General features: G+C 42.3%; 1 non-coding gene and 1 pseudogene across 1 annotated transcript; one reads left to right on the top strand and one right to left on the bottom strand.

Annotated features, from left to right (window-relative positions):
- Positions 1 to 2,807: 2,807 nt before the first annotated feature.
- LOC103082995 (glycine cleavage system H protein, mitochondrial-like) lies at positions 2,808 to 3,528 on the bottom strand (annotated as a pseudogene).
- A 9,019-nt stretch (positions 3,529 to 12,547) lies between these two features.
- TRNAG-GCC (transfer RNA glycine (anticodon GCC)) lies at positions 12,548 to 12,620 on the top strand. Its single transcript has one exon. It is a non-coding gene; the product is annotated as a tRNA-Gly (tRNA).
- Positions 12,621 to 13,137: the final 517 nt, after the last annotated feature.

The raw sequence follows: 13,137 nt of genomic DNA, 5'->3' as shown, positions 1-13,137 counted from the left end.
TCTACAGGATGAAGAGAAAAATGAAATTCTCCTTTGTATCTTGAGCCATATTCAATCAGATTCCTGCCTCCAATTCCTGCTTAATATGGATAATCATTTCTTGAATAACCTTAAACACAGATTTCACTCCCACCACCAATTTAACAGCAGCAAGGGCTTATAAAACGGAGTTTATCAGGGAGCACGGTGAATGCTCCCAAACCTGTGATAAAACACCCTATCACTCTTGAAATTTTTGCTCTTGCTGTTCAGGCAGAACTGAAGAATTAACATGAAATCAAGCAGATCTCTTTGATTACTCATTTTTAAGATTTACAATTAAAAATTATGGTACAATCTAATAGAATGCTGAAGAAATAAGGCTGAATAGGTAATTCTTTGGGGCCAGGATGAATATTCAGATTAAGAAGAACTGTTAATGAAATCCCAATCACATAGTAATTTCCCTCCTATTACTTTCTGAAACTCAAGTAGCTGTATGGCCTAATTAGGCCTGTTTGGGGGATTATCACAACATTTTATTTCTGCAGTGAGTGACATCACTCGGCGTTTAATATTCATTGAGGCTTTTACGAAACAGAGAGGTTTCCATATGTCTCTAGAGCAAATCATTTGTGTTTGCCATCTGCTACTCAAGAGTAGTTTTATAGACAAAGAATGCAAATCGCTTGGTTCTTTAATTACTTTGGGGTTAGGCTATACTACAGTTGGGATTGTGGGACAGCCAATTCACTGCTAGGAGAATACTGTTGTTTGCTTAGCCACCAACTTAAAGAATTCTTTTCAAGCAAATGGCATGAAAAGAAATTGAAGCCTAAAATTATCTTTGTCCTTTTAAGTAGAGGCAAAGACCATTGTGAAGTGATGTGTGAGGCTTTTTTGAGTTGGCATTAAGGAGACCCTACCAGAGCACAGGACATTGAGGTCAGTGTAGCAAGCATCGGTTCTCTTTTCTTAGTTCTGACACCAAAGGAATATATGACTCAGTACTTAAAAAAAAAAAGCCAAGGATCTCCTTGAGCTCAGTATCAAAAAAAAGATAATTTACTCTTAGTCACCCAGGAGCTAATTACCTTGGCTTTGGACTCAGTGCCATTTGTTTCTCCTTCCCCCATTCTCATTAGCTTCTTGAACTGTGGATAATTCTCTGCTCAGTAGCATCTCTACCAGCCTATGGACACACACCATTAGTTTTGCTTCATCAGGAGTAACTTCAAACAACAGAGTTTTACCAAAAGTGGAAACCCTGGAGCTTTAAGGTTATCTGTAGATTTCAATTACTGATGCTTTTTCTAAACTTCCTCACAGTAAAATTTCATTCACTGCGATTGTTAGCACATGGAATGTGAAAAATTGGCAACTGAAAGGGACCTAGTTTGGCCATTGACTAGCTATGAGATCTTAACCTCATGGCCCTCTGATTTCTAAGACTATTTTCTGCTTTAAGATGCTATAAAATCAATGTGTTTAAGAGATCATTTATTCTAATGTTTCCAAAGTTTGTACCTCAGAATACTAAGTGAATCAGCAGATGTTAGTAGGTGAAACTAGAAGAGAGGGTTTCATGGTCAAACTCGTTTGAGAAATGCTGCTATCAAAGTGTTTTGAAGGTACAGCTTCTCCGAACCCTTCATATGCTGCTGTGCCTTGTGACTCTCCACCCCTGGGTGTGGTGGGCAGCTTTACCAACACTGCTGCCCCAGGCTGCCTTTTTTTTTTTTTTTTTTTTTTTTTTTTTGCGGTACGCGCGGGCCTCTCACTGCTGTGGCCTCTCCCGTTGCGGAGCACAGGCTCTGGACGCGCAGGCTCAGCGGCCGTGGCTCACGGGCCTAGCCGCTCCGCGGCATGTGGGATCTTCCCGGACCAGGGTATGAACCCGTGTCCCCTGCATCGGCAGGCGGACTCTCAACCACTGAGCCACCAGGGAAGCCCCAGGCTGCCTTTTGAAGAAATGTCTTATGGGACCTGTGTTTTGCGGAATTTAATTTGGGAAACTCTGATGTAACTTAAACCCTTAGTTTTAGACATGAAGATCTAAGCTGTAAAGTCCTCCTGTCACAATGAGAATCAGCATGTTTACAAGAAGCTGTCCAGAAGCAAGGCGGTATCCGTTAGCAGAGTGCCTGACACACTGGACTGAGAGCACCTGTCTCTGCCTCCTGGTTTCTCCTGACTCCCAGGGCAGGGCTCCCTCATGCTTCCTCTGTCACCATCACACCCACAAAAAGGCCAGCCAAGGGGTGGGGGCAATGTGATGGCTGTTCCCTTCCTGCCTGGGGCTTTACCCTCAAGTCCTGGGGGACTGGCAGATATTGTACTAACTGAAATGAAAATCATTTTATGTGCAGAAGCAAATTCACCCAGAATTCTGAAAGTGCAAAAGACTAGATCCTTAAAGGAACATTCTGGATGCTGTGTTTTTCAGAAAAAAAGGCGAATGTTAAGTAATTAAGCTAACATTCGCGTTCTTTCTTTTCTATTATTCTATATTTTGAGTGAGTTATAGGATGTGTTAGACAGTCCCATCACGCCCAGGCTAATTTCTTACAGTGACATCTAAAGTTCTGTAAAATGATCTGCACAATAAAATGGTTTTAAAGGTGAATTACTTAAATTTCTGGAGGGCATGAATCATATTTACATTGTATCCCTAATGACTAACGCAGGGTTTGGCATATATCAGGCACATAATGATAAATACGTTTGCATTAATTAGTAGATTATAATCTGATGATTAGGCTTTAATAAAATAATGGTAATAACATATTTTTGTTTGTTTCAAACTAGTATATTTAGAGGTTCCATTTTCACTCCTCAATAGATTTTATGTATCTCTCATATGCTTCTTCACTCATTCGTTCATCTAGTTCTGAAGGGTTACTGTGTGTCGTCTTTTTTTTTTTTTTTTTTTACATCTTTATTGGAGTATAATTGCTTTACAATGGTGTGTTAGTTTCTGCTTTCTGAGTGTCATCTTGATCAGCCAACCATCTTCATAGCAAGATCTGTTGACAAGTCCTGGATTTTCTGCTAGAGCTTCATTAATTTTAGTTACTTCTCCTGATAAGAGAATAGAGTTCACTAGCAGCTTTCACAATTTCCAAAGTACCAAATTCCTCATTTGTTCAATTTTGTCCCAACTTCAGCCAGACTACAGTAAACAACATCTCCCAAAGCTTCCTGTGTAAAATTGCTGATTCGCACTATTCCAACACTGTTTTCTGTTGTTACCCATTCATGTTTGTGAATTTACGCACCAACAGCAGATTGTGGCCGGTGCGCAGTGCCCCGAGGGCGCCCGCCCGCAGTACCCAAGGCAGCGGCGAGCAGGGCGCGTTGGGCGCAGAGATGGCGCGCAGGCTGCAGACCGCGGCCCGCACGCTCCAGAACCATGTTCGCAGGGGCGCAGGGGGTCTCCGTGCAGCATCTAGAGCACCCCGGCCGACGGGGGCAGGGGAGGCCCCTGGTAATAACATATTAATGGTACTAATTAATGATAGCCTACCTTTTCAAAAATCTCAGATACATTCCTTGCCCTGGTTAAGGTTTATAATCAGAAGCTGGTTAACACTCCTTATTTGTAACCTATTTTCATAAACAATTGCACTGTGATGTGGTGTTTCTTTTAGGTAGTAATAAATGGGATCACTTCTATATTTGACTTTAAGACACATGCACATAGACTTAGAATTGGAATGAGTCAGTGGACATCAAGTTCTGTCTTCCAGTCATTACAGAATTCTGCTTTCGTCACTTGGCCTATATTAAACATTCCCAGAGATAAAACACATAATAATAAGCCTGAAGATATATGTGATCCTGGAGGGCCTTCTGAGTTATCAAAGAAGGATTAAGTCATGTTGGTAAATTATAGTATGTGTTCTGTACAGTTGACCCTTGAACAACATGGGCTTGAACTGCATGGGTCCACTTGACATGCAGATTTTTTTTCAATAAATATCCAAAAATATACATATAGAACATCCCGTGCAAGACTTGAAGTAGATAGCCTATCCTTAGGTAAGCATGAGGTGAGTGATATTTAATACGAAATTAATGTTAGTTTTCTTACTGTTTCATAAATTTGCTTTCAAAGAATTACATGACCATATAGTATGCCTCTCTCTCCCTCCCTCTCTCTCTGTCTCTCTCTCGTAACTGGAGAAACTGCATATCTGCCTATCATCACGGGTGTGTGGTTTAAAAAAAAAAATAACAATGTTTCTAATATTGTAGTATGAATATGACTGTAATACCATATGCCATAAAAATGGTATAACCATTCATGTGGGTATATGCTAAGTTACAGTGAAGCAATAGTATCAATTACACTAGGCTACCATAAAGCAGTCATATTGCTCCTTCTTTGTTATCAATGCATGAATCATTTTATCTGTAAATAAATATGGATTTTTTTCACATTATATTTTCATTTTTGATGTCTAGTGTTGTAAGCAGATAGGGTAGGGGGTCCCCAGAGAAAGACAGCCAAGTATGGCTCCTCTTGACATAAGAGAAGCCATTTTTGGCCTAAGCCATTTTGTGATCTAAGTCTGGACACAATGCTTGTCCTTGAACTGGTCTCAGTAATTAATGACCTTAAGGGAACAAAAGAATGCAGGAGCAAATGATTGTTATCAGGCAAGAGAAGTAACAATAGCAAAGGTAATATATCAGTTGTAAAGACTCCCAGTTCTGCTTCAATGGTAAAGATTAGCCTGAAGCACTTTCTTGGGCTGTTTTGTAGAATTTAAACCTCCCTGGAGCACTCAACCACCAGATCAACTGGAACCTAAGGGATGATGCTGTTGACCTTTTCTGACCCTAGTGACTTCAATCAACTAAAGCTTGGACTCTGTCAATCCCCAACTGTATGCTGAATTCTCTGCTCATGCCCCTTCATGAATGAATATGCATGTACCCTCAGCTTAAAACGTCACCAATTTTGGGACTTTCCTGGTGGTCCAGTGGTTAAGAATCTGCCTTCCAATGCAGGGGATGCAGGTTTGATCTTTGGTCAGGGAACTAAGATTCCCATATGCTGCAGGGCAACTAAGCCTGCATGCTCTAGAACCCACACGCCACAACTAGAGAGAAGCCCACGTGCCTCAACGAGGAGCCTGCATGCTGCAACGAAAGATCCTGCATGCCACAGCAAAGATCCCGCATGCTGCAACTAAGACCCAATACAGCCAAAATAAATAAATATTAAAACAAACAAACAAACAACAACAACAACAAAAACTTTGCCAATTTTGCTGTTCAGGGAGACACTGCTTTGGGAAAGATCCCCAGTGCTCTCCTTACTTGCTGCAAGTAACAAATCCTTCCTTCTCCTGATCTTTGGCTTGGTTGTATCTGTTGGCTTGACCCCCACCAAGAGGTCAACACAGTTTTTTGGTAAAAATTTTGGCGACCACGCAGGGACATCTCGCCTAGCCCCTTTGGGTTCTCCCAGTTCTATGTTGCTGGGGACCTGCAGGCAAGGGCACAGGAGAATCCTTCTTGGTGCCTGAGTTGTCAGGTCCATGCACCTCAGCTCACTTATCAGACTCAGAGGCTACTCCAGACATCTTGATCTGGAGGGTCCCTTTGAAGAAGTGAGCGGCATTCACCCAACAAATCAGCTTCTGTCCCCATCTCAACAGGGGAGGAAGAATGACTCAAGAACTGTGCAGTTAATTTTGTCCAGTAAGCCGATAGGGTAGGGGATCCCTGGAGAAAGAGAACCAGGCATGGCTTTCTTGACATAAGAGAAACCATTTTTGGCCTAAGCCATTTTGTTATCTGAGCCTGGCAACAGTACTTGTCCTTGAACAGGTCTCAGTAATAATGATCTTAAGAGAACAAAAGGACAAACGTAGGCAAAAGAAGTAACAATAGCAAAGATAACAAACTGTAAAGACTCCCAGTTCTATTTCAATGGTAAAGACTAGCCTGAAGCACCATCTTGAGCTATTTTGCAAAATTTAAATCCCCCCCTCAGGCGCTCAAGCACCAGATCAACTGGAATCTAAAGGATGATAGGGTTGACTTTTTCTGACCCTCATGACTTCAATCATCTAAAGCTTGGACTCTATCTACCACCTAAGCCCATTTATGAATATGCATGTATGCTTAGCTTAAAAGTTCCCTAATTTTGCTGTTCAGGAAGATACTGCTTTGGGAAAGATCCTCAGTGTTCTCCTTGCTCCAAGTAATAAATCCTTCCTTCTCCTGGTCTTTGGTTTTGTTGTGTCTTTTGACCTGACACCCTCCAAGAGGCAAACCCAGTTTTTCGGTGACAGTCTGGCCAGGTTAGCTTGGACTCTGAGGGCTTCTCAGACAATCCTGACCTCAGGCTTGGGAACCAAGATCCCACAAGCTTCATGGCACGGTTAAAAAAAAAGGAAGAAAGAAAAAAAGGAGCAGTACAATATCAAAGAATAAAAAACAAAATAGTAGAAAGATAAAAAATAATTAGGAAAAATAAAACTATAATTGAAATAACTGCAACAAGTAAAATAAAACCGCAACAGAAAAAAGAAAACAAAAAAGGGGGGAGGGGGAAGAACAAGCCAAAAGGAGAGATCACTAATAAAGTATAAAGAATAAAATAAAATTAGAAAAATAAAAGATTTATTAGGAAAAATAAAAATATAAAAGAATCAACAACAATGAATCAACAAGGTAAAACAAAACCCAATCTAAAAGAGGAAAAAAGAAAAGAAAAAAAAAAGCCTTGCCTATGGGGGTGGAGTTTAGGTGGGGGGTGGAACTTAGGCAGGGGCGGGGTTTAGGGTGAGGCGGGACTTAGGCAGGTGGTGGGGTGACGTTTGAATGTGGGGCGGGGCCTCTGCTTAGGACCTGCGCAGAAGGGGAGAGGCAGCACGTGGAAAGGAGGGCCTCTGGAGTGTGGGGTTCCAGAGTTTGGCGGTAGGGCCCTGAGTGAGGGTGTGTGGGTGGGTTTCACGCTTAGCGCACTTGGAGTGAGCATGTGTCTCCGAGTGTAGAGATAGGGCCCTGGGTGAGGGTGTAGGGGCGGGGCCTGGACTCCGTGCAGCAGGGGGAAGGCTCCGAGGGCAGAGCATTCGGCCCGGGAGAGTGTGGTGTGGTGCCTAAGTGGGCAGGGAAAGCACTGGCCGCGTTCCCTTCCAGTCCTTTGCACCCCTCACCCATCATCTCACCCAGGGTCTCCCCCGTCGCCACTGGACCCCTAACTGTGGGTAGGTCCCGCTGGCTGTAGGAATTCCTTCCCTCCCCCAGCTGCCCCTCAGGGATGCCGGTCCGGGAGGTCAGGCCTTTACTTTTGTTCCCCCTTCCCTCCCTCCCACTCCTTCAGGACCCGCAGCAGGAGGGGGCCTCGGTGGGCAGAGGATCAGGCCCCAGATCTCAGCAGGCTCCTGGGGGCCCAAGTGGGCAGGGGAAGTGTGGCCACGTTCCCTTTTGATCTCTGCCCTCCCAGTGGTCCCCCAATGTCCCCCTTTGGGCATGGGATCCCTTCCCCTCCCCCAGCCGCCCCTCAGGGGCGCCAGTCCCATCCCACCTCCAATTCTTCCCCCACCTTCACTCCCCTCACGCCCCATGTACTACCCGGTCGCTGGGGGTTCCTCCTGTCTCCTTAGGTGTCTGTGGTCCCCCACCGGTGCCTGGTAGGTGCCCTAGTTGTGGAGAGACACGAATTCTGCATCCTCCTAGTATGCCATCTTGACTCCACCCCCCCTTTTGATATTTTTGACAAAATTCCCAAATATCATATTCTTTTTAAAAAAATTTTTGGCCATGCCACACAGTTTGTGGGATCTTAGTTCCCCAACCAGGGACTGAACCTGTGCCCCCTGCAGTGGAAGTGCAGAGTCTTAACCAGTGGCACCAGGGAAGTCCCCCAAATATCAAATTCTAACTGAAGTTCTTTTGACCTCCAGCTAACTATGATGCTTCAGAGGACTCCTGAAGCACCTCAGAGAGAGATATTAAATTAACTAGGATTATTTGGTATGTTAAATTACATGGGAAGCATTGTCAAATGAGTGATAAGCTTTCTCAGGTTATACTGTAGGGATAAATGTTATTAATATATTATTAATATAGACACTCTAGAAATTATATAAAATTTGGATATGTCCTGGTATATAATGTTATCTGTCGTAATTCTAGGTATTATCTTAAAATGTTGTATGTCACAGCAGTAAGCAACATTCTTTGTCAATTACATTGTAATCAGATGTTAATCACGCCTTTTTTTTTTTTTTTTTTTTTTTGCGGTACTCGGGGCCTCTCACTGTTGTGGCCTCTCCCGTTGCGGAGCACAGGCTCCGGACGTGCAGACTCAGCTGGCATGGCTCACAGGCCTAGCCGCTCCGCGGCATGTGGGATCTTCCCGGACTGGGGTACGAACCCGTATCCCCTGCATCGGCAGGCGGACTCTCAACCACTGCGCCACCAGGGAAGCCAAATCACGCCTTTTTAAGTCTTGTCATTTACAGACAGTTATTGTTATACTCTGATGTTTTGCAAAAGTGCTTCATCTTCAAGAAGATTCTTAGGAAGGATGTTTTGATAAGTACAGGTCTCTGATAAATTTCTGATCATACCACTGAACTGGGTAAGAAATTAAAGAATCTTAATGAAAACCTGATGGCTTCATAAAACTGTTAACAAAAAGGATTAGCTATTGAGTGAACTAATGAATATGGTTATAATTTTTATGGTTTTTGTCTAAAATGTTACTGGCTTTTATCTGTGTTTTCCAGATATAAAGAAACCCTTCCGCTCAAGCTAATTATGACTAACAGCAATTTGGTAAATTATACCTTTGGAAGTAAAACAGGAATATTTGTCTTTTTCTTTCTACCTGATCCCTCCAAAAATTAGAAATTCTTAAGTTCCCAGCAGCATTATCAGGTAAATAAAGAAGGCCACCACCTAAAAGGTACAGGAACCTCAAGGTACTTGGGGGACCTTGAAAAGGGCGGAATTCACTCAAATCTATAGATATTTCATGTGAAATCTGTGACAGACCCATGGCATGGCTTTCCTGGCTTTAAGAGACCTTTCAAAAGTTCAATTGAGATTCCTTATGAAAAGCTCTAGCCAAGCCAACTTAAAAGAGCCTAAGTAATCAATTAATCAGACTTATTTTGCAAAATGATTAGTCTTAATTTGGCTATATTTGCTAAAAATGAGGGTAATTTTAGAGAAAAATTATGTTTCAGTGGATACTAAAATCAAGTTTTGTTACCTGAGGTCTGTATTTACTGCCTGAGACTCACCTCCCAGATAGCTACTTATTGTTACATTACATAATTGTAAATTTTAAATGAATTGCTAAAAAGACACTCTAAGTTTGTTTCTGAAGCTTATCACAACAATGTATCTTTAGAAGAAGATCAGATGCCCCATGTCAAGGTCCTATCAAAATTGAATGTTATTGTGTTAGCCATATGTTTGCCCTGATGTTCAGGAGGAAAAGAAAATTATCTAGTGAAGTTATCACAGAGTGTAACTACTCATGACATGTATCACTGCTTGCTTTAAGTCTACTGCTATAAGCACATGTACAACGTTTGTGTTACAATTTGGTACAACGGATAAATGTATATATAACCTACAAAATGCTTCCCCATTAACATACCTCTGAGCCTGTTCACAATATTGATTAACTTCCCCCAATGTGGATAACTAGAAGAATATCTATATATTAACAAAAAGGAGGCTTAGCACAAAGGGACATGATGAACCCAGGGCAGGCAGCAACCACCCTGGCATCAAGGGACAAATATTTTTGTCTATTGAAAGACTTTCAATCAAGAGGGGAAATGATGAAAAAAAATCTTCATATTGAGATATGGGGAAGTCATGCTGGCTTATACATGGTTTAACTTAAACTTTACTGACCAGAATGGCCTGTTTTGTGGCCTATAGAACATGCATTGTACATCTGCTTTGGCCATTGAGGAGAGGAATGCTTTTAGAAATCAAACAAAGAGGGGAATTCCCCGGTGGTCCAGTGGTTAGGACTTGGTGCTTTCCGCTTTCACTGCAGTGGGCCTGGGGTTCAATCCCTGGTCAGGGAACTAAGATCCTGCAAGCTGCATGGTGTGGCCAAAAAAAAAAAAAAAAGAAAGAAAGAAATCAAACAGAGAGGACGTCATCATCACTCACATAGAGGCTTTAACAAAATTTACCCAGCAAGCCTTAACAACAGTAATCAGGCTGTCAGTCTAATGAACTCAGAAGTTTCTATGCGGCTTCCCTGGTGGCGCAGTGGTTGAGAGTCCGCCTGCCGATGCAGGGGACACGGGTTTGTGCCCCGGTCCAGGAGGATCCCACACGCCGCAGCGCGACTGGGCCCGTGAGCCATGGCCGCTGAGCCTGTGCGTCCGGAGCCTGTGCCCCGCAACGGGAGAGGCCACAACAGTGAGAGGCCCGCATACCACAAAAAAAAAGTTTCTATGATGAAAAAGCGGTCCTATAAAACTGCATGGCCCTTGATATTTTAACAGCCTCTCAAGGAGGAACTTATGCTATAATATATACCAAATGCTGTTTTTAATACCTGATGAGTCTTCTAATATAACTCAACTTATGATGCACATGAAAAACCAAATCTCCTCTCTGAATGATCCCCTTCCCAGTTTAGGGAAAATATTGGAAAAATGGTTTGGTTTAGGGGGCTCTTGGCTCAAGTCTGTGCTAACGATGTTGCAAAGTTGCTGTTAACTGTGTCTCCCACTGTGCCTCTTCTACACCTGCTAGAATAATGCTATTCAAGCAAGGTTCAGACACTACTTTGGTGGACTCCAAAACTTACCTAGCTCTAGCAGCAAGAGATTTTCACTCCTCTAACTGAGCTGTCTGGAAGTACATCTTTACAAAACTCAGAAAAGGCTATGCAAGAGCTATCTCATATTTACTTTTATTTAACAACTCCATTAGTGGTTGTGTGAGCAGATAGGGTAGGGGTCCCGGGGGAAAGAGAACCAGGCATGGCTTTCTTGACAAAGAGAAGCCACTTTTGGCCTAAGTCATTTTGTGATCTAAGCCTGGCCACAGTGCTTGTCCTCGAACAGATCTCAGTAATTAATAATCTTAAGGGAACAAAGGAAGCAGGAACAAATGACTGTTACCAGGCAAGAGAAGTAACAATAGCAAAGATAGCAAATCAGCTGTAAAGGCTTCCAGTTCTATTTCAGTGGTAAAGATGAGCCTGAAGCACTCAATCACCAGATCAACCAGAACGTAAAGGATGATGATGTTGACCTTTTCTGACTCTTGTGACTTCAATCAACTAAAGCTTGGACTCTGTCGACCTTTGCCCAATTCTATGCTGAATTCTCCTTGGCTCAAGCCCCTACATAAATATGCATGTACCTTTAGGTTAAGTGGAGACACTTCTTTGGGAAAGATCCCCAGTGTTCTCCTTACTTTTGCTTAAGTCCTTCCTTCTCCTGCTCTTTGGCTTGGTTGTGTCTTTTGGCTCAACACCCACCAGGAGGTGAACCCAGTTTTTGGGTAATAGTGTTAGTTATTTGGATAACATCTACAGTGCTTTGTATCATATAAGACAATATTGATGTAGGTACTGACAGAAGATTCATCTTCTAAACAGACAACATAAACTTACAGTATCAATAAGTATAGTATAGTACTGTAAATTTTTTTCTACTTTATGATTTTCTTAATAAAATTTGCTCTTCTGTAGCTTACTTCATTATAAGAATAGAGTATACATTACATATAGCATACAAAATATATATTAATGGACTGTTTATGTCATCAGTAAGGCTTCCAGTCAACAGTAGGCTTTTAGCAGTATGTTTCAGGGGAGTGAAAAGTTATATGCAGATTTCTGACCATGTGGGGTAGGCACCCCAAGCCCCCACATTGTTCAAGGGTCAACAATATTTTCATTTAATAAAAAAAATTTTTAGCACCTATAATATATAAAGCAACTCTCCAGGTACTATAAGGGTAATAAAGATGAAACTGATCCAGACCATCTCTTCAGAAGCCAATGGTGGTCGACAGATGAATGGATAAAGAAGATGTGGCACATATATACAATGGAATATTACTCAGCCATAAAAAGAAATGAAATTGAGTTGTTCGTAGTGAGGCAGATGGACCTAGAGTCTGTCATACAGAGTGAAGTAAGTCAGAAAGAGAATAACAAATACCGTATGCTAACACATATATATGGAATCTAGAAAAAAAAAGGTTCTGATGAACCTATGGGCAGGACAGGAATAAAGACACAGACATAGAGAATGAACTTCAGGACACCGGGAGGGGGAAGGGTAAGCTGGGAGGAAGTGAGAGAGTAGCATTGATATATATACACTACCAAATGTAAAAGAGATAGCTAGTCGGTGCTTTGTGACCACCTAGAGGGGTGGGATAGGGAGGGTGGGAGGGAAGTGCAAGAGGGAGGGGGTATGGGGATATGTGTATGCATATACCTGATTCACTTTGTTATACAGCAGAAACTAACACAACATTGTAAAGCAATTATACTCCAATAAGGATGGTAAAAAAAAAAAAAAAAAAAGAAGCCGGTGGTGGGACTTCCCTGGTGGTCCAGTGGTTAAGACTCTGCACTGCCAATGCAGGGGGTGCAGGTTCAATCCCTGGTTGGGGAACTAAGATCCCGCATGCCACACAGCGGGGCCAAAAAAAAAAGAGAGAAGCTGATGGCCTTGCAGGGGAGGTGGAGCACACTCGTAAATAATTACAATGCCAGGTAAAATTATGATCTGCCAGGAATGTGCTGTTGTGTTATTTATCGTTCTTTCCAAATTAGTTTATTTTTCTTTCAAAACTGGTAGTCTATAGTTAAGTGATTATCCAGTATACTAGAACTCCCTGTTCCCTAACTATTCTGGATAAATGAAAGGTTACATTCCTCGATATCAGTGACATCAGGTATTACTAGCAGCCATCAGCATTGTCTGAGAGTCATTCTTCTCATTCAATGACAGGACTGTACCATTCCAGCAAGGTCTTATTGACAGCACCACATCACCTTCTTTGGACATACAATTCACCTGAACTGGATGGGCGAGGAGGATGGATCAGATAATGTGGAAACTTGAACTGTGGTGGGGAGGCTGAGGGCATGCCTTCAGGAAGTTGGATACTTGTGTGGGTGGCAACACA

The sequence above is a fragment of the Lipotes vexillifer genome, unplaced genomic scaffold (assembly GCF_000442215.2).
Source record: "Lipotes vexillifer unplaced genomic scaffold, Lipotes_vexillifer_v1.1 scaffold1654, whole genome shotgun sequence".
NCBI lineage: Eukaryota > Metazoa > Chordata > Mammalia > Artiodactyla > Lipotidae > Lipotes > Lipotes vexillifer.
This window is presented reverse-complemented; position numbering and strand designations above follow the sequence as displayed.